A 10058-nucleotide genomic window follows, 5' to 3' on the forward strand; every position below is an offset into this window, starting at 1 on the left:
TGGTTTTCTTTAAGTTATGATTCACCCAAATATAGCACTAGTGAAACAGCAATCTGCCAAGGAGACAAAGGAGGTACAAGGGATTTGGCAACAAATTTACAACCTAAATATTAACATGGAATGGATTATTTTTGTGATTTCCATGAAGATGAAAATAGCTACTGTTGATTACTAGGTGGCCACTGGTGAGTCACATTTATTTACTCAACTAGGAATTTATACCATTTAATTTTGCCGTGTATAAGGTAAAACTGGTCTAATTTAGGAATATAGGTTTTCTCTACAGTCCAGTGGAAAGAATGAAGCCTCTCCAAAGATGATCTCTTAATTTCCTGAGACAGGTGGGCTAACATAACTTCTAGAAATATCTGTATTACTACACATCATGAGCGGTATTCTAAAGACGTACCTAACTTTTAGACTCCAACAGGAAAAATGTTCAGTGCTGGCTGGAACAGCCCTGTCCCTCTACCTATGGTTTCTCATTTCATGCTGCCCATTTAGTAGCACCAGCTGTTTTTGGAGCTGTGACATGAATTTTTGGGGAACTGTCCTACTCCCTGATGCAAGAGGATGGTGAGATGGCAGGAATAATGAGAGCAAGGAGTAGGTGGGGATTGCTGCCCAGGAAATCTTCATGCAGTTGTATCCTTGAGCAGCTATAGCAGGGAGATAACTATACTTAAGTGGTCACACTGGACCAAATATATAACAGGATTTGCAGTTGGAAAACTTCTCAGTATTTGATGTGATCTGTCTACATCAGCATGGGGAGCATTGGACGGGGACTAAGATCTGTAGCTATGATTTATTGAAGGTGGTGACTCTCAGCTTTCCATTAAGACTAATTCAGTATTTTGCATGGACACTTAAATTCACATTAAAACACATTCTTTGCTATTGTATGGTCTCTGTCAAATTAACCTCTGAGTACCCCGCCCTCCAAGGTAACAACCTTGTATTCCAGGCAACAATATGACATCCCACATCTTCAGTGAATGCGTTGCCCTTGGGTACACCAGGGGTTAGTTAACCAGTGTTCCTGGATGTTTGATTACTATGTTGAGTTAATTAATGGGCTGCATGTGATCTCTATTAATTAGACCATGCTCAAGCCTTGATAAAGTGTATGTCCTTGTAGTACAGCATAATAGTTTCACAAATTCCCTACAAACTGTGGTTAATTAGAAGCTCATAATGATTTCAGGATTTAAGTGAAGGTAAAAAAAAAAAAAAAAAAAAAAAGATAAAATACATTTGGTTTAATAGTTGTAAAATAGTTCTAAGAAAAATCTTCCATGAAGTGAAAGTAAAGATGCTTTTTTTGAAGATGAAATGGCTTGGTGGAAAGAAACAACTTTTCTTTTAGAAAGATAGTTTGACAGCTTTCGTCTAACTACATTATCTGTGGGAGGATCAAAAAATAAAAAGACATGGAGGACACATTGCTTCGGTGGAGGAAAGACAGTAACCTACAGTTACTATTTCTTTAAAGTTGACATCAGCTCTGCTCAGCAGTGTAAACTCCCCTTTCAAAATGCTGTGAGAGCACACCCACCACTTCTCACATCATGAGCTCCCATCAGAGAAAGCCTTGCTTCACTCCTGAAATTTAGAAGTTTCATCCCAGTTGTCCATGGTTTCAACCCATTTGCCGCACTCCCATGCATGCTCAGAGGCAAGGGTATGTGACCACGTTTGGTAGCAGGGCTGTAGTGCCCGCACTCTGCAGGCAGGAGGTCACACCTATGGGTTTGGTAAGGCAGATACTGTTATCTGTCACCTCTAAAGGGTCAAATCAAGAGTAAAGAAGCAAATTCAACAGCTAATTGAAGACAGGCTGCAGTAGGCAATCAGTAGCTGCTAGGTGACTTGTGTGTACAATTCTAATGCTCTGTTGACACATTTCTGAAAATGCACCATCAAAAAAAGAATAATTAACTTTTCACCAATAGTGTGTGTTTGTTTATTTTGATGTGCTTGCCATTTGAACTCTAAAGCAGGATGATCAGTTTGATCTCCGCTTCATGCCAGTTTGGTTTTTGGTTTTGTGCACTCTCACACAGTTCTTACAACTGGTGGGGGGTCCAAAGAGTAGCTTCCTAGTAAACATAGTTATTTATATTAGATCTATAGAAACTTACGCATTTTTTTCTGTTTGTATTGATCCAAACCCTGCAGTTCTTTGCCCTTATTCTGACACAGCTGCCCTTACAGTTAATGAGAATTTAGGTTAAGCACAGAGAAGGACTTTGTTCCACTGGCTTTCTTAAAATTCTTAAAAAGAATAACATGTAATGCTAAATATAATAGTTATTGTATTTATTACACATATATATGAATATTAAATGTAATATTTACTAAAATTAAAATGAAAATTTTATGAGCTATGTGGAACTGACCATGTTTAAATTACATTTTTGCTTTTTCCTCAGTTATCTGAAGAACAGAATCCTTCTACAACATTAATAATTGTGTGTTACACTGATTCACTGCAGCATCATTTGACCTCTTCAACTATTCCTCTCCATAGGATGACAACTTATTGCATGGAAACACCAGTACAATGGTAAGCTCAAATATAAATTTTAAAATATTATCAAAGCAGATTAGAGAATATTTTTTTCAGTTATTGTCTATCCACATCATTTTGCAGGACATGAAAAGCAATCAGCTTCATTTTAGGAGTACTGCTTCACTTACCAAGCACCTTGATTAAGATAGATGCAAATGCAGCTTTGGGTGTCTTTAAAATGGTGGCTGATCATAACACTTAATCTAAGACCTCAATTATAATTACTACAGGAAATGTAATAGTTGCAGGGAAAAAAAGTAGCATGTGATAGCCAGACAAAGCACTTGTTTGGGTACACAAACAGCTTTCAAAAAGAAAAAGAGGAGAAACACAGAAAAAAAAAAAAAGGCAGAAAAAAGGCAGAATAAGAAAAAGCCCACCTCAGTAGGAGATGAGATTACTCGGTATTTCTTATAACAGAGCAGGAAGAATGATTCTCACACTTTTGAATCAAACCACCATGAAAGAAGTTTTAGCGCATTGTAAAAGCAAGATAATTTTTCTTTCATTTGCCTGTAGAAACGAGCAACAGTCTTGCAGCACAACAAACTTCTCCTGCTTGGGCTTCCTTTTCTTAAACTAGAGCGTGGCCAGCAGCAGGACATAGACCCAAATAAACCGCCAGCTCACAAAAGCCAGACAACCTTATTCCTCTGTAAACCCAGCTTAAACACAGAGGTTGCTCACTTGTTGCTGTGCCAGAGAGGTGGCAACTAACACCAGAGATTTAGTATTCACGTGGACGTTGCAGCACAAGGAAGGGCAGCGAATGGGAGATGGATGTAAACGTTGCAAGGTTAATTTTGCGGAGGCTGGGAGCAGGTGGTGAGGTGGAGGAGCGGAGCAGCCAGCAGCAGGTTCCAGTAGATGTCTCTGTTCTACACCAAACTGTCCTGCGGTTCCTTCACCTCAAGCAAACCTTTCCACACAAAACACAGGCACAGATCTTTTGCCTTGTCGTTTGGGAACCAGTGTCAAGCATAAGTGTCTTTTACTATCACTAGTTTCCCCCCTATCTTAACATGTAGTTAAGAAACTACCATGACAACAGAAACTTTCACAGTTAAACCCCAGGACACAGAATAAACCAGCACTTGGTAAGCTGATAGGCTGAGTGAGGACTAATAGCTGATGTAGAGAGTTCTACTGAATTATTGGTTGCACATCTATTCAGATAAAATGTAATGAAGCAAATTAAAGCCTTTTGTTTAATGCAAGATTACTTCACGAATGGTATTTCCAATTTCAGAATTTTTGTTGTTTTGTTTTTTTGCAAAGAGCACAATATGGGATTGATGAGTCTTGTTATTTTGCCTATAAAGAGAGGTCTTAAATGCTCACAAATGCCTGCCAAGTGCAGCCATTCAGTTCTACACCACAGAACTAGATGAGTTTTGCTTCAGTTATAAACCACATTAATTTAAGATTATACCCCTGTATGCTGTGGAACATATGTAGGTACAGCACAAAGCTGACAATTTGTCAGGCCCTTCTCCAAGACCTTTTCATGAAGAATGAGATCCAATTTGGATCAATTGAAAATGAATAGACATTATACGCTCAAAATCATGCCTTTGTTGCTTAACAGTGCAAAATATTGTTCGTATAATTATTTTTGTGCAGTCCTCTTGCCCTGTGGCATCGATCCAAATGTGATTCCAACTCTACCTGGCCCTAACCCAAAACCACTTCACACAAGGCCCTCGGGATCCTAATTCTGTCATTCAACTAACTATAACCAGTGTCTGTGTGGTTTTGGTTCAACATCCAATGGTATGTGCAGGGAAATACAAATATTGTTCTAGTTGTCAATGGCCTTCTGCAAAAATTGGTACAAATCTCTTGTACAATCCAAGTACTTCATAGATTTGTTCTATGTATTTGGTAAACTTTTAAGTTCTATATCCCTGAATGTCTTTATGTGACACTGTTTCTCCGCTTTGACCCCTGATATTTTTGGAGCCATTATACCATACTGATTTTAAACTCCTGGTACACCTGTTACATTATGCACAAGCAGCCATGCATGCAAATAAAGTAGGTTGCCAAAACACCTTTATTAACTGGGGCACCAAATCCATTTTGAGTAGCACATAATTTGGAAGGGAGATGGAGCATATGACATATAAGCAGAGGGTGGGAGAACTGGGTTTGTTTAGCCTGGAGAGGAGCAGGCTGAGGGAATTTCAACCATCCAGGACATAAATGAGGGTTTTAAACAAGTCAGAACTGATTCTTCTCAAGAAGTGCATGGCAGAACAGCAAGGCAAAACAATGACAAATTTTAACATAGAAATTTCCAGCTGGATATGAGAAAAAAACTCTTCACAGTGAGGATTTGTAAGCACTTGGACAGCGGTCAAATGAGTGACAAAGAGAGGGGGCAGCATTTCTATTTTGGGAATTTTTGGAATTTGACTGGACGAGGGCCTTGGCAACCTTATACAACTCCAGACCCAACCCTGTTTGGAGCAGAAGTGTGGATTAGATGACTTCCCAAGGTCCCACCCATAGAATTTCTCCACAATTTTATGACCAACATCTCTCTTGTGTTTTCCTGGGGTGAAGAAAGACAGGGCAAAACTCCTTTGATTAGAAGGACTTAGAATTTGTGATGCTGTTTAGACCTGTGGGAGGGAGGAGGAAGGGAGACAAAATCTAGGTTGGGCTCTTAGGACAGTTCATTTTTCTACAAAAATGTCTGTTATCATTATAAATTTATTCTTTACTCCAGAGGAGCAATGATATTTATCTGTGGTGCTCATTCTCCTGTCCTCATGTTGGACACACACTACTGAATGTGTTGTAGATACTTCCAGTCTAACATGATTCCATTCTTGTTTCCTGGAATCCTCAAACCCTTATCCATGTTTTTATGTCTCTGAAAATCGAGTGGAAAACAAGCCTGATGTCTTCTGCAAGACGATACCACTGAGCTGAGGGCTACAGATTTTTCTATCAGCTGAAGTTTCCTGGCAGATAGTGAGTTCTTTCTGCTCCCATCCTATCAAGATTAACTCTGGACCCCTCAGATGGTGCAGTTTGACAAATCAGGCTTTGACTAAAGCCAAGGCTAACAGTGCCCCAGTTAGGAACCTGTCCTGTACTTCAGTGTATATAACAGAGCACACAGAGGTCTTTGTTGTTTTCTAAAGAGTTGGAGAGAGGTGGAGTTGGGCACTGTAGTCGTAGGAAAACTAGAGCTTTTGGAGATTTATGCATCAGTATACATCTGCAGAGGACATGAAGGAGATGCTTTTTACATTTCCCTGCAACCCGTTGCGGCAAAATGGAGGAGACTTTCTCTCTTATCAAATGCTACAAACAGATAATCGAGTCCAAGCTTTTCTCAGTAATAACCTGCAAGAAACAACTCTTCCTGCTACATAACATAACCAATTGCTAAAATATGCAGATCAGAAAAACTAATGATATGTAATACTGTAATGTTTTAAATGTCTTAATTTAGTTTATAGGCACTCCAGAAAAAAAATCCTTCTTAAGGAGCCAAGCATCAATAATGTGAGCCTGTGCTAGCTGAGTAATTACCTCTCGGTGCTGAATTTTTAAGTATTAATTTGCTATATGCTATTCATCATGTGCAACACTGTAATCTGTGAAGGCAAGGCAAAGTCAAGGCTCTAAAGTAAAAGGAAGCAGAAGCTTTTTCAGACGAGGTTCAGAGTTGCCAGCTCTTCAGACTTGCTGCATCTCCCCTACTTCTTGACAGACATACGTGTGACATGATTTCCAGAGCCTGTTTTCCTGGCAAGTGCAAATACTAACATGACATCACTATGTACTCTTCAAAGCACCGCTGTAGCTTAGTCGTACAAATCAGCCTGATGTGATGTGGTAGGGAGAAGTGAATGTCTGAGGCTTTTACAAGTTTGCCAATTTGCTCCTAAATTACTGCAGCGTTGCTTTTATTTCCTTATGAGGTGGCCAAAGAAATACTCATAGGTTTGTTTTTGCCCTCGGCACAGATCTGCAGTTCCTGTTGTTGGTGGGGTCAGTGATATCTTTGCAGAACAACTTCTGTGCAATCAAATCAGAGTATATTTGCATTGCAAAGTGCAGTATAGTGAAGACACCCAAGCTAAGTTCAAATGGATGAGGTCAGATACTAAAGGCACTTCAGCTGCACTGTTATACAATGTCCACGACTGATTTACTCTTTCTCATAGACTGTAAGGAAAAAACCCAAGTATTTAACTTGGAATCCTGAAATCTCATATTTAAAATGGATCTAACATTGTATCTCATGCTTTCCCACTAGGAAATCTTCACTTCTTGGACTTGAGCTCTTGCTTGTCCTGTGAGAGAGGCAATCTGTATCTAAGATAGGTAAACAGAGGGGAAAATTGATGTATTTCATATGCCCTAAAAATAAATAAAAGCGATTTGGAGAATTTTCTTCGAAGTTGAGCAGGCTGTTGTGGTTGGGTAGGCAGTCTTTTAATGCAAAGCTACTTTCTGCTGCCGTGGTTGTGGTTGTGCTTTAGCCATGCTTAATTATGGTTCTGCGATCACAACTGCTAGCTATAGTGATCACTAGGATAACAGATTTCTGACTTGAGAGAGGGAAACTTCAGCCCTGATGGAAGGCTTTAGTTCTGCTATTAAGGAGATTGCTACAAGTATATCAGTGTGCCTAAAGGACAGTCCCAATGAACACTGCAGTGAACAAAATATTCTACTTTTACTACTTATTTGGTGTAGGGTTCTTGGTAAGTGATTTCAACTACATGGGGCCTCAAGGGTCTAATTTAAGTGGCATATCTCCACAGAGCCTGTGAAGTTACAATACTTAGTGGCAGAAATAGGAATAAAAATCACACCATATTCGTTGTGCTTCATGTTAAAATGTGTTCATTTGACAGAAGAGATCCATCAGGGTGGCTGTTTTCCTCCATTTGGAAAGCAGTAGGCACCCAAAGTTAGACAGAGAGAATGCTCACTCAATTTTTCTCTTTCACAGTGCTTTATCCAGTAGTAAAATAAGGATAATTCCACTTACTGCGTCACAGGAGTGCTGTGGAGTGCAGGAGTTTTCCAAGGTCCTTCATGAATTTCCTGCAGAGTTTTACACTGGGTCTGTAAGTCAAGATGTAAACCCGTGAGTGGGTATTGGGTGTTTGCAGCCGTCTGAAAGGCTGTGGATCTTGCCCTTCTGGACATTATGAAGTTGAGGGTGTTTTTAATCCTATGAGAGGACAAAACTCTAGGGAAAATCTGCTGTAAAACATATCTCTACATGGGCTCAGTTTTAACATCTGTAGACTTTCAGCCAAAAATCAGAACATCTGTCCACCTTTCTGGTGCATTCCCTGTCTGTTCATGGTTCCTATCACAGCCGCCTCCATCCCGACCCAGGGAGTATCCCCAGAGTATGTGTGTGCATGTGTGTGCCACAGATACGTACTCTTATTAAGGAGCAGCTTGTGGAGAAGTAACCACATTCTAATTAATCAGTTCCTCAAAGAGCAAAGTCCCCAGGGAACGAAGATTGCAAAATGAGATGGTGCACTCAGCCCTGAACTTTCACCAGCTGATCACAAAGAGACACTCAATGTGCTCCTTGGGCTCACACTTCAGAGAAGTGTGTTTTCCAATCCTGCCTCATCCAGTTTGGAATTTGTTTACCTTTTTTTAACACAAAATTTTTAAATGATACTTAATCACACCAAAGAGCTTTCTTTTCCTCAGACAAATTATGTATTTACATACAATTCTCTAATTGCTTACAATATGTTGTCTTCCAAATATAGCACCTGCTCGGGGATGCTGCTAATTTAGATATAACAAGATAAACAGTAGAGTTTTGTGTTTTATAAGGCAGGAGAAAAGTAGTTAAAAATATAATTAATTAAGATTACATAATCATAGGGATTAAAAACAATGATTTTTAAAATATTTCATAGCAGCTGCTATAGAAAATTATGTATTTTTCTATTGATAAGGGCACATTTCTAGGAAAACTTGGTTTAATTATATGATAAAAATGAAAAGAAAAATCATGCCTCCTATTAAAAATTAGGATATCTTAAAGATATGCAGCTTTACAGAAAAAAAGAGGGCATATTATTTGGCATATGCAAATCAAGGAGGAAGAGCTGAGAAATTGGCTGCAGTTCAGTGCAGGTGTGTTATTTGTCTGCTGAGTGGCATCTGCACTTCAGAATCCCACTTGTGGGGTGAGATTTTGTCCTGGGCTCTGCAAGGGCACTGTGGAGAGTTGTTGGCTTAGGGCTGGCAGGGGCTTTGCATCTGCTTCAGTGTTCTTGGAGAGGCAGACACCTCGGTCTCTGCTGAGTGACACTATGGTGATGATTCCCTCAGCATATGCTTGATTTCTGCATCTGCCACTGTCACTTTGCATCCTTTAGTCTTTCTTTACAGCTGCTTCTATGCCCACCAAAGCTAAGATGGAACATGCTTAATTCTCTCTGCCTGTTCTTTTTGCTTCCTTTCACTTCCATGGTTCTTACTGCAGAGACCTCTCCAAAGGCTTTTTGTTCCATTTGCATCCCCCTGCATGCTACAGTGGGGAGTAAACGCTCTTTGACTGTGGAGGCTTCATAGGCAAGGTTGGCTAATTGTTGATAGGTAGAACTGTGTCCATCCTAGTGGGAGTCTTGCCATTCATATTTGCCTCCTTTATTGACAAAAATTAGTTTCTGTTACATCTCTTCTGCTTGTCTTGTTCTGCTCTGTGTGTCATAAACTAAAAGGCCTGTTTGGTTGTTGGTTGAGATGAAGCATGGGGCTGAGAAAAGCATTTTTATTTTTACTAACATATTTTTAATATTGTCTAGAGACCATTCATAGAAAATAACTGTACAGGAATGTTGTGGGTTTTTTTATTCCTACCACTCGATTTCATTTGCTGTTTTTTCTTCCTCTCTAAGACATAGCTTTTTCTTTCTGAAGATCTGAAAGTGCTTTGCAAATTACTGTTTTCTCAAACTCATGTGTAGTTAAATGTAGTTCATCCCATTTTCAAAAATAGAACACCCCCTTTGTCCATGGTGCCCAAGGAGATGGGTTCTTGCCTCCAAGCTTATGTTTGCTTCATTCAGTGAGTTTCTGAATTGCAGCAAACTCAGCTCCCCATGGCTCTAGAAATGTATTTTTTTTCCTCTGGGCCTGTTTATCTGCTCTTCACATTCTTATCGTGAGCCACAGCTTCTTGGTTGTGCTGCAAATCTCCTGCCTACCAGCCTCAAAACCCCCAAAGCATTCTCAGCCACCCATCAGAATCCAATTGTGTCCATTCCCTCCTGCCCCCCATACTTCACCTGAGTTGTTTTTTAAAGAAATACAACTTGATAACCAAACCAATCCATCACAGGAAAGGTTTTAGCTGCCCTTTGTGGACTCACATATGAGTCTGAACCAGAACTCAGATCCTGTCTGTGCTTTTAGTGTTTGATTTCAGTGTGGAGCATCCCTGCTTCTCTAAAGATGGCTCTGCTAAATT

Source organism: Patagioenas fasciata, chromosome 13 (genome assembly GCF_037038585.1).
Source record: "Patagioenas fasciata isolate bPatFas1 chromosome 13, bPatFas1.hap1, whole genome shotgun sequence".
Taxonomy (NCBI): domain Eukaryota; kingdom Metazoa; phylum Chordata; class Aves; order Columbiformes; family Columbidae; genus Patagioenas; species Patagioenas fasciata.